Raw genomic sequence first — 13,674 nt, 5'->3', positions numbered from 1 at the left:
TAACTGAGAATTAATCTGAGAAAGACTTTCTCAAGATGGCAAGTTTTAACCTCATTTTTTTAAAGGTTTTACTTATTTATTCATGAGAGACACAGAGAGAGAGAGAGAGGCAGAGACACAGGCAGAGAGGGAGAAGCAGGCTCCATGCAGGGAGCCTGATGTGGGTCTCCCCAAGACCGTGGGATCACTACCTGAGCTGAAGGCAGATGCTCAACCGCTGAGCCACCCAGGCGTCCCTAACCTCATTTTTTAAACTTCATTTTTAAAGCAGGTAGTATTTAACAGAATGACCAAGAGTACTAATGTTCCAGGTGGGTGAAATGGCGGGTGAAGAGACAAAGGATTAACACACTTTTCCAAAGATACTGAAGACATATTCTTGTCAGGGCAAAAAAGTAAATTGGAGGGATTATCAAGATAGTGTTTGGTGAAGTCTGATGTATTCAGTTGATGAGAGCTATTATGATTAGATGAAGGAAATAAGATTTCATAGAAGCATTAATATTGTATTTCTGAGCAGTTGAGTGCTACGTGAGACTAATTCAGGAGGGATGCTTTGGAATGGTCCAGATACATCCAAGAACCCTTTACCGGTTCTCCTAGTTCACAATGATCTTGGCTTTTTGGTCAGCTGTACTCACTTCATTTTCTACTAATCAGCTGTCACCAGATATATGCTCTCTTATAATCATAGTATTTCATTTTAAGTACATTCTTGTCTTACCAATTCCTTGAGACCAAGAATCATATCTTTTAATTCATTTTTGCTTCTAATTCCACTTCCATTTAGAATGTAAAGAGCAGCTAAAGAATGTCAACTCCCATCCTAACAATGAGAAAAGGCTGGGTTATCTCAAACAAAACAACAAAAACCCCAAATCACAATTCTTCTCAAACCTATCAGAGAATTGAGTCATAAGGCAGCCAAATAAACTGAATTCCAAAGGGTCATAAGCCCCTCTAAGGAGAGATGAGAGACAAGACCTATTTCATTCAGGCAAAGCACAAGGAAAGAGATAGCTGGCATATAAGCAGGAGAGAAGAAATCTGCCAAGATTTAATAGTCTTAAAGACCAAATGTAGGCTAAGATATCAGTGGAATACTTGGCACTTGCAAGCCCTTTTCTACAGATAAAAATCCTATAATTTTATTTGCTAAATCAGGCAACTCCATTAGCTAGTGCTACACAGAAAGACTAGGGGTAAGACAGGAGACTGAAAAGAGCTGGTGGCCCAGGCAAGCAGAAAGTGATGGTTGCTGCAGGGAGCAAGTAAAAAGCCCTACTTACTTTATAAAAACATGAATTTATATGTAACAAAAGCCATAAACTGATGGCAGATAGTCAGCAAACTCAATCCCAAAACTTCTGGGAGACATGCAAAGGCCAAAACTGCTTTAGGGAGGAGCAGGAAACCCTATTAGGCATAGGACTCTATATTGACTTCAAGCAGAAATCTACCACCAGTACGGAGGAAGAGGCAGCCCCCAAATTGCCCAACACCAGTTGCAGGTATAAGAAAGTTTATCTGCTGTGAAAGGAAGTGGAGGAATGTTGGCCTGCTAAGACTGAAGCGGTAACAGCACAGAAAACCCAGAAGACCAAGACTGAGTAATCAGCAACAGAAGCTAATTGCTAGAGCAGGGGCAAAAATATTGAGAGATACCCTATGTGGCTGTGATATAGCTAAGGGTAAGGGAGAATCACTACGAAAAAACCTTCCAGAACCTCCACTACACGTAGTCCATTCTAAACACAAAATAATAGCAGTCCACTGCAAGTAATGATATCAACAACAAAATCCAAACCAGTTCAGCTTGTGATGGATTCAATGTCTGTACTAATAGCATTATAGAAGAAGACTCTTGTTCATTTCTGGGTATAAAGACTATTTAACTTATTCTCTACTGCTTTTTCACACATGAGGTCCAGTACTCAAGAACTACCAGACATAAATAAGGAAAAAAAAAAAGATGGACAACATGCATAAACAGATGAGATGACAGCAGGAAGATGAAATCTATAAAAAAGTCAAATCAAAATGACAGAAAAACACATAAGAGATGACTTCTCTTAATTGGCTCATCAGTAGATGAAGAAAAAAATCAGTGAACATTAAAATAGTTAGTCAACAGAAATCATCCAAACTGGCATTTCTATACACTAACAGTGAACTATCTAAAAAATAATAAAATAATTCCATGTACTATAGCATCAAAACAATAAAATACTTCAAATAAATTTAATCAAGGAAGTGAAATCTATATAACAAAAACTTTAAGTCACTAATGAAAGAAATTGAAAATGACACAAATAAATGGAAGACATCCCATGTTCATGGATTGTAAGAGTTAATATTGTTAAAATATCTATATTAAACAAAGCTATTTACAGATTCGATGCAGTTCTTATCAAAATTCCAATGGCATACATAGAAAAATCCTAAAATTTGTATAGAACTACAAAAGATCCTAAATAGGCAAATCAATCTTGAGAAAGAAGAACAAAGCTGAAGCATCACAATTTCTGATTCCAAAATATATTACAAAGCTATAACAATCAAAAACAGTAGTACGGTACTGATATAAAAAATACATAAAAGAACAATGAAACAGAATCAAGATCCCAGATACAAACCCATACATATATGGTCAACTATTTTTGATAAGGGTGCCAAGAACACTCAATGGTGAAAGGATAGTCTCTTTAATAAATGGTGCTAGGAAAACTGGATAGTCGCATGCAAAAGAATAAAACTGCATGAACCGCACCACTTAAAAATTACCTCAAAATGAATTATTAACAGTAAGACCTGAAACCATAAAACTCTGAGAGAAAAAACCTCCTTGACTTTGGTTTTAGTAATGATTTTTTGGATATGACTTCAAAAGCACAAGCAACATAAAGAAAAATCAAGTGGAACTACATCAAACTAAAAAGCTTCTGCATAGCAAAAGAAACAATCAACAAAATGAAAGCAATCAACAAAATGGAAATTTCTTCCAGTCAAGGCATGGGAGAAAACATTTGCAAATCATATATCTGATAAGGGTTTAATAAACAAACTATATAAAGAATTCATATAACTCATACAATAGCCAACCCTCCCACAAATAATCCAATTAAAAATGAGCAGAGGATTTGATTAGACATTTTTCCAAAGAAGACATACAAATAGCCATCAAGTAGATGAAAACATGCCTGATATCACTAACCATCAGGGAAATACAAATCAAACCCACAATGAAATATCAATTCACACCTGCTATTGTGCTTATTATGAAAAAGACAAGAGATAATAAACATTGGCAAGGATATGGAAATAACGGAACTGTTGTGCACTGTCAGTGAGAATGTAAACTGGTGCAATCGCTATGGAAAACAGTATGAAGATTCTTCAAAAAACTGAAAATAGAACTGCCATATGTTTAGCAATTCCACTTCTGGTTATTTATCAAGAGGAAATGAAATCACTGTCTCATACAGATATCTGCACCCTGTTCATTGCAGCATTATCCACAATAGTCAAGACATGGAAACAACCTAAATGTCTATTGATGGATAAACAGAGAAAATGTGTTATGTATATAATGTGATATTATTCAGTCATAAGTATTATTCAGTAATAAGTAAAAACAAAAACTGCTATTTGCGACATTAATAAACCTTGAGAACATTAAACTAAGTGAAATAAGTCAAAGAAAGACAAATACTTTCTGATCTCATCTGTGTACCTCAAAGTCAAGCTCGTAGAAACAGAAAGTGGACTAGGAGTGGGGGGAATGAAATGTTGGTCAAAAGGTACAAACTACCAGTTTTGAGATGAATAATTTCAGAAAACATAATAAACAGCATGGTGACTGTAGTTAACAACACTGTATTGTGTCCTTGAAAGTTGCCAGAGAGTAGGTCTTAAATGTTTTCACCATGAACAAAGAAATGGTAATTTTGTGAGGTGAAAAATGTGTTAAGTAATCTTATTGTGGTAAACATTTCACAGTGTATACATGTACCAAATCTAAAAGAATTATCTAAACTGAAACACAAAAAAGAGAACAGGAGAAACAATAGCAGCAAGAACAACAAAAACTGCAAGAAAAACCACAATAGAGCATCCAAGTACTGAAGAATACTATCAATGGGTCTAATTCTTTCTCTTCTAGAACACACAGTAGGTGTTCATTAAATTTTTGTGACAGTTATTGTTGTAGTGGATAGAAGAGAAACAATATCACCAAATATTTACTAAACTTCTAGTGAGTGTTGGAAAAATAAATTCTATCACTACACTAACTCCAATCTCCACAATAACTCTATGGGAGTGGATACAGCTATCATCATTTTATAGATCTGAAGGCTAAGAGGACTAGCGAGGTTAGGCAAGTTGCTCAAGTTCAAATACATGCAAGTGGAAGAGCTGGTATTCTGGTCCAGGTTTGTTATACTCCAAAGTCCAAGATCTTTTTACACTTCCACATGGAGTCACCTACTGATGAACTGATGTAAAGAAGTGAAAAGGAAGACTAAATACAAAGGTCAATGAAGGAAAGTCTTTCTGAATTTGTAAATGATGGTCCTTAGTAAAATAAGAGGAGGTAAATGATCTTGAAAGCAGTTCTTGCACATAGTAATGTCTAGGGGAGGTATATGACCTTGACTGAAAACTGTAAACTAGCTCACAGCAAGAAATTCAGGTAGTTTTTGTTGAATTGAATTAGATAGTCTCTCCATTATGTTGTCCATTGGGTCTACATTGCGCCATTAATTACATTAATGGAAGCTTATTTTAATTAATATTAAGTTGAGGACTATTATAGAATTAGACTAAAAAAATCTCCATATTAAATTTGAAAGAATATTTGAAATCATACCTGATCCCTTTATACAGCCCTTTTACTGATGTTAGGAAGTTTCCTTTAGGAAGTTTTGTCTTCCTTTAGTTTGGCAAAATACTATATCAAAGTCATCTTAGAAACACAAATTATTTCTTCATTATTAGAGATTATATACAACCTATCCAATGGCAGCACTGCACCAGCTATTCTAAAAGGCTCCCACTGAAGTGTGTTAATAAATGGAAAGAAGACCATGTATTCACAGTATTCATTACTCATCTATGCTTGTAAGTAATATGACTGAATTGTTAATACTTTTTAAAATTTATTTATTTATTCATGAGAGACAGAGAGAGAAAGAGGGAGAGAAAGAGAGAGGCAGAGAAAGAGAGAGGCAGAGACACAGGCAGAGGGAGAAGCAGGCTCCATGCAGGGAGCCTGATGTGGGACTTGATCCCGGGTCTCCAGGATCAGGCCCGGAGCTGAAGGCGGTGCTAAACTGCTGAGCCACCTGGGCTGCCCTATTGTTAATACTTCTAAGCCAGTATTTCAGGACAGTTCATATGCCAAATAATTATGTTAACTATAAATATTTAAAATACATTGTTTCATTATTTTTTCCATTCTTTAATATTTAGAAATGCAAAATTTAACAAAGCTCTTGCAGTAACTTTTCAGTACTGAGAAATTATTGATCAGTGTAACTATAAGAAGTTGTATAAGACTATTAAAATTATTCTCAAAGCAAAATAGATAAATAAATTTTTTATAAATGGCAAACTATTTGTAATTTCACTTTTGCTGACAGGGTTTCAATATTTTAACATTTAAAAAGGTTTCTTAATGCATAACAAGTCCACTGTATTTTCAATAAAACAGAATTTGATTCTTTTCACCAAACGATATGAAGATGATTTTTCTAGCTGGAATACACAATTAAAACTCAGCAATGATGAACAAAAGAATATTACTTCCAACCGCCTTAATGAACTATGTTTGTAAAAAGCACATAATAGAGTAAAATATTTAGTTTTAAAATATTTATAGCTGATTTCATTTTTCAGGTTATTGCATCAATATATCATAAACATACATGTGTATATGTGTGGAGTCTTAAAATGGTTTCTGTGTTGAATGTAGCAAGAATCTTAACTGAAATTGCAATTACTCTGTATGTATTTTGGTTTCAAAAGCATTATCTTACAATATCAAAGACATTAATAAACGCAAAGAGGGAACAGACTTTTATGAATTGGCCAGTATTAAACTCAAACATTAAAGAAACCATAAAGAACCGAAGAAAGCTGCACACAGAGGTCCTATTTTGTAACTAGCATGAGGGCACAGACTAACAAGATATTTGTGTATTATTCTAATATTTTATGCTTGGTATCAGGAAATATAACAATGTGTAGTAGATAAAAATCCAGCTCGAATTATAATAAGGTTCTATTATAGTCTTGTATTTATAATCTACTGACATTCCTGGAAATTTTTCTCTCTTGAGGGACATTAATAGGCAGCAGCAGTAACCCTACAAAGAAAAGACTGGCTTCCTCTTTCATCAACACGAACATTGATCTCTGACCAACCTTAAAAGCAGTTCTAGATGCAAAACAGGAAGAACATCATCATTTCTTTATCCTAGGATGCCTCACAGAACACAAGAATTTGTCCATTAAAAATCGGGTGCCTTTAGAGTAGAGAGCTATTGTTAATTTCACCAAATGCCTTTAAAATAATTAAAGAAGTAACAGGGAAAAACTCTAAGTTAAGTAGAACGGAAACTAATGAGGAAAAATATTAGCGACATGATTATTGATGTAAAGTCTAGAATGGTAATACTCATTATATTTGCTAAAAGGAAAACTGAGTAGCCTTGTTTTTGTTTCAAGACTTTGTAATAAATGACATAGTCAATTGTGGCAATAAATTTGAAGGGTAAAATTACAACATTAGAGAGGTACATTTCAACTAAAATGACCTCGTAATATATACTGAACATGTTCACATAAGTGAGACTACCTTCCACTATGTCTTTTTAATATACCCGGTATTGTTTAGCAAAACTAAACATTTAAAAAACGAAGTCCCAGCCACTTACTGAAAGGAGTTGGCTTTGAATTATTTCTCTGAAAAAGCAATGTTCTTGAATAGTTTTATGACAATATAAATGTTTCAATGTGTATTCTATTGCATTTCTAAAAGAGACTATTCTGAAAGGCAAATTTTATAATTATAATTTTTTTGTAACAATCCTCTTTCAAGGAAAGAAAGTATTATATAATGCCCACTAGAGGGCATTCTTGTAATCCATAACTGAATGGGGGGAATGACAGGGTACAGATTTTAACTATGATCAAATTTGACATATTGTAAATTAATATTATTTCAACAGAAAACAACAGAGGAAAAAAATAACTTTCTTTAAAATTAAAGATATGTCCTGTATCTTTCAAATTGGACTTAAAGAAATCAATTTTAAATTAGTGACATTAGCATAAATTAGATTAAATACATGCTATGTCAAAGAGTAACTTTGGGACAAGACTACTAGAATGTGTCATCATTTAGGCAGTATTTTTTGCAGACATGTTTTAATAGAAACACATTTATTTATTTCAAAGTATTCTTGTCACTTGAAACTTTCTAATAAATTTATCACTTTAATTCAACAATTTAGCTTGATTATCATAATAGTATTCTCAATACTAAACCAAATTACAGAAGGTGCTAAAAAAAATAAGGGTTTTTTGCTTATCATGATTTGGTTAAACTTACTGTTATTATTTTGTAAAATTGACATTAAGTATTTTTTCCATTATCTGGGCCCTCCACCTTCATACACCCATTTCTTCCCCGTGCCCCCAGGTCACTATAATCTTTCTCATTGTGATTTGCAACTGTTTTTTCTGGGTTAGAAGAAGCAAGTGGTGTCTTCCCTCTGCAAACAATGACTATGCCATTTCTTTCTTGACCAATACAGCAAAGCTACTGAATGAACTGTATTTTTCCAAAGATCCCAACCAATGTACCATTTTGTCACCTAAGCAATAAATCGTATCTTTAATTACATTCATTTATTCCCAGAGTCCACTGAAATCCGATGAAGAGGGTCGTAAACACAATACCATAAACCATATCCTTCTAGGTATGAATGAATATTCCTTCATTTATTATGCTCAGGAACTAAGTAATTTAGAGAGTATAAGGTTTTATCTTATAAATTTCACAGCAACTTAATTTCATTTGTGACATTTTAAAATATGAAATTTATGATCTGTAAAATATAAACCTGATTACTCATATTTTTAAAAACATGCTTATGTACTGGAATGTCTTTTAAGTCCCTAGTCAACCAAAATGTGGCTTTGACATGCCTTACTTGCAAGTCTCTACATGCTAAAAAGATATATATAAAAACTTCTAAGTACATTCTTTAAAGATGAAATTATATTACTTGTTAATTATAAAATGAGCTCACAGCTTTTGTGCTATATTCCATAAATCCATTAGGATGATTGATAAACCACTAAATACATAAGGACTCCAAATGATAGCATGGTTTCTTTTAAAGTATGCATATCATCTTGTATAATGGGTAAAATGGAAAATCACATACATTACATTTTATAGTGTATACTCCTTATTTATGCATTCAACAGAATAAATGATCACTGTCCTAGTCTTGGACACTAGCACTTGGTCTTGTTAGTCGAAATTATGACCATTAAACATATTTCTATTTGTAAACACTGTATTTGGGTTAAGGTCTTGACTATTTTCCAAGTGTGAGTATTTATCAACAGGCACACTACTTTATGTCCTAGTACAAGTGAGAAAATAATCCTCCATTCATACTTTCTCATGCCGCTTTTATACAGTTAATTGGACAGTTTGAAAATAAATCTGAATGCATTGCTATTTGTCTCAGACATGAAACAGTTAAGAGTGATATGTGTGCCAGGGTTTTAATAGGGCTTAACAACAAAAAGCTTCAATCTTCCACTTTCACTAGATTTTGTTGCCGTGGTTTTGCTTGCTTAGGGCCATCCATCTGTTAATGTTGACTTGTAATATAGCTAAGCTCCTGCTTGCAGTTCACTAGTCTAGTTGATGTGTATGTCTGTGTGTGTGCTTGTGTGTGTCCTATATAGACACTCAGATACATAACACATTACAATTGTTAGAGTAAGTTAAGAATGGCTAATAGCATTAAAAATGGGGCAATATTTTAGATTCAGATAAATTTTGTACCTTACTTAAAGGAATTTCTCATTCTTAAAAACTCCAATAGATTTTTACAAGTAAATATTTTAAAACATAATTTTCAGTGACAGACTTAGTCAAAATGTTGTTTACTAAGACTACAGTATTTGTTCTAAAATAAAACTGATGAAAGAAGGTAAATGTGTGGTCAAGATTAAAACTGTTCTGCACCATGACCAGTGGCAGTATTCTCACTGGACCCAACTGGCCCTGTTTTCAATAAAACCAGAGGAGGATCCTTTCCCTGGAGTCCTGTTAGGCTGGGGCTGCTGTTGGAACTGTCATCTTCACACAAAAGGGAAAAGGGTTGGGTTTTACAAATGTGAAGCCTAATTGGGAGATCTCTATGGCTGTACCCTTGACATTTATTTAAGCCTCATCAACAAAACGGGAAATAACCATACTAATTAGCAGGCTAGCACACAAAGTATTATTTGTTGGGGTGTAGATGTAGATTCACAATCTATTCCAAACATAAGCTAAGTAATGGAATACAGGCTTAAAACAACATACATTTTTCACTTTTTGTTCTTTTCTTTGATTATAAAACTTTATTTTTTCACTTACTAAAATATATTATTAGAATTTAAATGACCATAATCTTGTTTTCATCTTTTGAAAAACAGATAAAAATAAAGTGTTTCATTTATCCAGGTCTAACTGGAAATTACATAGCTGAGATCAACTTCTCAAATGGATAAAGAATTAGGATAAGTAAAGCCCACATTCTTTATTTTGGTCATTTTCCTGGCAATAAATTGACGTCTTGAGGTCTTATAAGCTTAGAAATCAAGAGATCTCTCAATAAAGTAACCTATACATTTCTCCTCAAATCATACACCAGGATCTAAAGTTATCCCTACTTAGATTGAAGACAAATTTAGGGTCCCCACTACTTTATTGGAATAGAGGATGGTTAGTGTCTCTGGACAGTTACAACCAAGAGAAAAGAAAGCCAGTGCTGCTGTGATAGGAGATATGAAGTTCAAGATATGTGTATATGTATAAATGGGTAGCTGTCAATTATTAAGTACCTATTATGTGGCAGGTGTTTTATATACATTATATGTAATGCCCACAGCAGCTTAGCAAAATGACATGTGTCGTTATTACCACTTTACAAACGTAGAAAGTAAGGCTTAGGGACACAGTGTTTTGCTCAGTGCTAAATGCTAATACTTTTTTCAAAGTCCAGTCTCTGGCTCTCAGCACCATACCTCTGTTTCTAACTGCCCCTCCTCCACAAACACCCCACTCATCACAGACACACGATGATAGTGGTTGTAGGTACTCAACTGCCAGGATCAGTTTGTCTGCTTTTCAATCCCTATTCTGGCTCTTTATTACCTACAGAACTTCGGCCACATTTCTGCATCCCTCTGTTGTCACTAAATCTGAATAATGCAGATAACAGTCCCCAGTGTGTTTGGATTATTGAGAGTTTTAAATTAATCAATCATATAAACATACAGACAGCCTTGCTGTTAATCAAGTATCTGTCTCTTCCTCATGTTTTCCAAGTTTGCTCTAGGGTCCTTCAATGTGATTCAACTCTAAAAACTGAAGTTTGGAAAACAGCAGTTAAGAACCTCAAAATTATCTGGATCACTGAATCCCAGAGGTCCTACAGAATCTTGCTTTCAGGTAACTGAACTTACCACATGGCAAGACTTTTAAGAGAGTATGGTTATTTAAATAATCAGATGTGAGATGAGGCCCAGAGAGAACAGGCCTTCAGTGGGAGGCTGGCTCTAACATGAGAGAATGATGTTACTCTTCTAACTCGGTGAGTCTGAGACAAAGAAGAAAAGAGTGCATTCTAAGTTTGTTTCTCTTTGTAACCTTTATTTTTTTTAATAGTTTCTTAGGAAACTAAGCTGTCTTTGAGAGAGGTATTAATAAACCTGAGTATTTCAAATGATAGACACTGCACAGAAGAGACAAAGAAGGAAAACCAGATTTCTGTGATCCTTGCCTCTCCCGGGTACTTTCACTGGATGAAAGCTTTTGGGATACTGACTTCATCTGTGGATCCACAGTGTCTAGTGCCATTTCTGAAATAGTTGTGTGCTTCCTGAACAATTTTTTTTAAATCCTTGTACATCATGAATCATAGTAGGCAGGTGTGTTTGTCTCTTTGTTTTGGCTGCTAAGCAAGGGAATGGGCCTTAGTTTCTTACTGCACTAACTTTCTTTCTCTTTGCCTTAAAGCTTATTATCTAAATTAAATATATTTTAATCTTTTGTTCTGTGTTTCTTGGTAAAATATCCATTTATTTTTGGAAATAAGTAGAATATAAACAAATGAATAAATAACCATAATGTCTCTGGATGTATTTATTGATACCTAGATTATGTCTTTAACCACATCTAACTATTCCTAGAAATGCTTACATATTTATTTTTTTGAAATGCTTACATATTTAATTGAAAATCTTAATGTGCTCAGATCCTAGTATTATTGTACTTGGAGAGACAGTAGTAAGACTACTTACTGATTTGGAAATAATCATAAAACAGTATCTTCATGGTTCTAGCATCAGCTTCTGTCTTCTATATAATACACTGAATCATATTTCTATCAAATCATTGAGACTGGATTATCTTCAAAAAGTGAACCAAGGAAGATTTTGTGGTATCAGACCCTACAGAAAAGGCAGTAGACTATATCTGGTCCCTATTGATTTCCTTGTCCAAAATGCAAACAATGTATTTGAAGCTTACTGTCTATGTAGTCTGTTTGTGTAAGTGGCTCAGTTCTCATGTGAGGACTGAGACAACAATGACCCATTAGGGTAGGCAGACCTTAAACTTCCCAGGCTTCCAGTTCGTGGTACAAAGATCCAGCCTCTAAGTACTTCAAAATACAAATTTTTACTTGTTTTTTAGAAAGAGGACTTTCTGGTAAATGATTACAAAACAATTGGAGATAGCAAAACTCTTCTGAGATTTTGTCACCATCCTTAAAACCCTTCCCTGAGAACTGCTTTCCCTATTCACCCCTACTACTTGCCAATGTCCTTGGTAATATGGCATTCTTCTTGCTTCTCTGGCTAGAGTTGACTGAACCAAGGATTAATCTTGATCCTAGTGGGCTGATGACATTCTTCCACAAGAAAGTGGATCTGGGAATAGTGGTCCATCCTAGCCACTGTTTGAAATGAGGGCCTGCAAGCACAGTGTCAGGCACACAGGAGGGACTGAGAAAGCCCATCTATGGAATGCACAGTGAGTAATCAGGCAGAGAGAACAAGAAGCCAGGTGAGAGAGAGGCAGAGAGAAGAAGGGTTGGAAGATGGGGGGTGGGGAGGCCTGATATTCTTCCCCGACTGCTTTGTCCATTTTGTGGTTCTACTCCTATCAGAGGGCTACATGCATTCCTATGCCTGATACAAGCAAAGACAAAATGTTAGGTTGCGATAAATAGTACTGGGTTACAAATGATTGGATATATGGACTCTTAAATAAATTCAGCTGTGCAAAATATATATATACACAGTTATATATATTTATTTATATAATGGAATAAGTATACAAAGAAACATATATATGGGGAATACACATTACCTACAACTCAGATATTTATCACGTGGAGAGATTATTATTCAGACATTATGAGCACCTGCATAATAAACCTAAATATGTTGGCTTAACAAATTCCTATGAACCAACTAGGAAAATCATATAATTAAAAGAATAAGCCCTACTTCTCTTAATGCTTGTTAGAATCATCATTTGTCTTGTCTACCTGAAAACCACAAAATGCTAACTGATGAATACAGATAGTTGAATTAATGATATAATAAATGATGGCCATGAAAAATCAGGACAAGTATGCAATGCATGTAACCTATTATCCTATAAGGTTTTCTGTACCTTAATACAATTTACTCTATCAGAAATTGTCTAACAGAAAACAAATAAAAACAGAAATCTGTAATATATTTCGTAACTAAAATAAATAAATAAATAAATAAATAAATAAATAAATAAATAAATTTTGTGACTAAATTATCATAGAAATACACTGCCATGGTAAAGAAAGAAAGATATAAAAATTTAGACGAGTGGCTGAAAATAGTTTTCCTAACTTAAAACTGACATTTAGGACAGGTGTTTCTTTAAATTCAAGGGTTTTCTTTCCATCTTAAATCATCTGATAAGTAACGAAGATCTCACTGTTTTTCCCATAAAAATCAATTCACCGTGGTAAATATAACCCAAATACTCCATTATTAAGCCAATAAGCATTTGCAGAAAGTTGTTTAAGATGTTGAAGCTTGAGAACCAATAGGAATTGAACATACTAAGTGATGAAAGAAAAATAGAGATATTGATTGTAAATCCATCACTAGTTTACAAGTTAATACATGTTTTCCAGTTAACAGTAGTAGCCAGAGAAGGTTTCTATACTCGTAGAATTATTATTTCATTGAAGGGCTTGTTTTAGGTTATTCAATCAGCATTTACTACCAATATGCTGCAATTAAGCAACACTAATGTATGAAAATATACACTTATAAATGAATATACATCATAGAGAAGGCACTTAGTATGGTATAAAAATGGTC

General features: G+C 34.0%; 1 protein-coding gene across 7 annotated transcripts in view; it reads right to left on the bottom strand.

Annotated features, from left to right (window-relative positions):
• Positions 1 to 13,674, bottom strand: part of DENND1B (DENN domain containing 1B) — a 259,555-nt gene that overhangs the window by 20,692 nt on the left and 225,189 nt on the right. The gene's annotated exons all lie outside the window — the stretch shown is intronic.

This window comes from Canis lupus, chromosome 7, assembly GCF_003254725.2.
Source record: "Canis lupus dingo isolate Sandy chromosome 7, ASM325472v2, whole genome shotgun sequence".
In the NCBI taxonomy this organism is placed as follows: Eukaryota; Metazoa; Chordata; class Mammalia; order Carnivora; family Canidae; genus Canis; species Canis lupus.
This window is presented reverse-complemented; position numbering and strand designations above follow the sequence as displayed.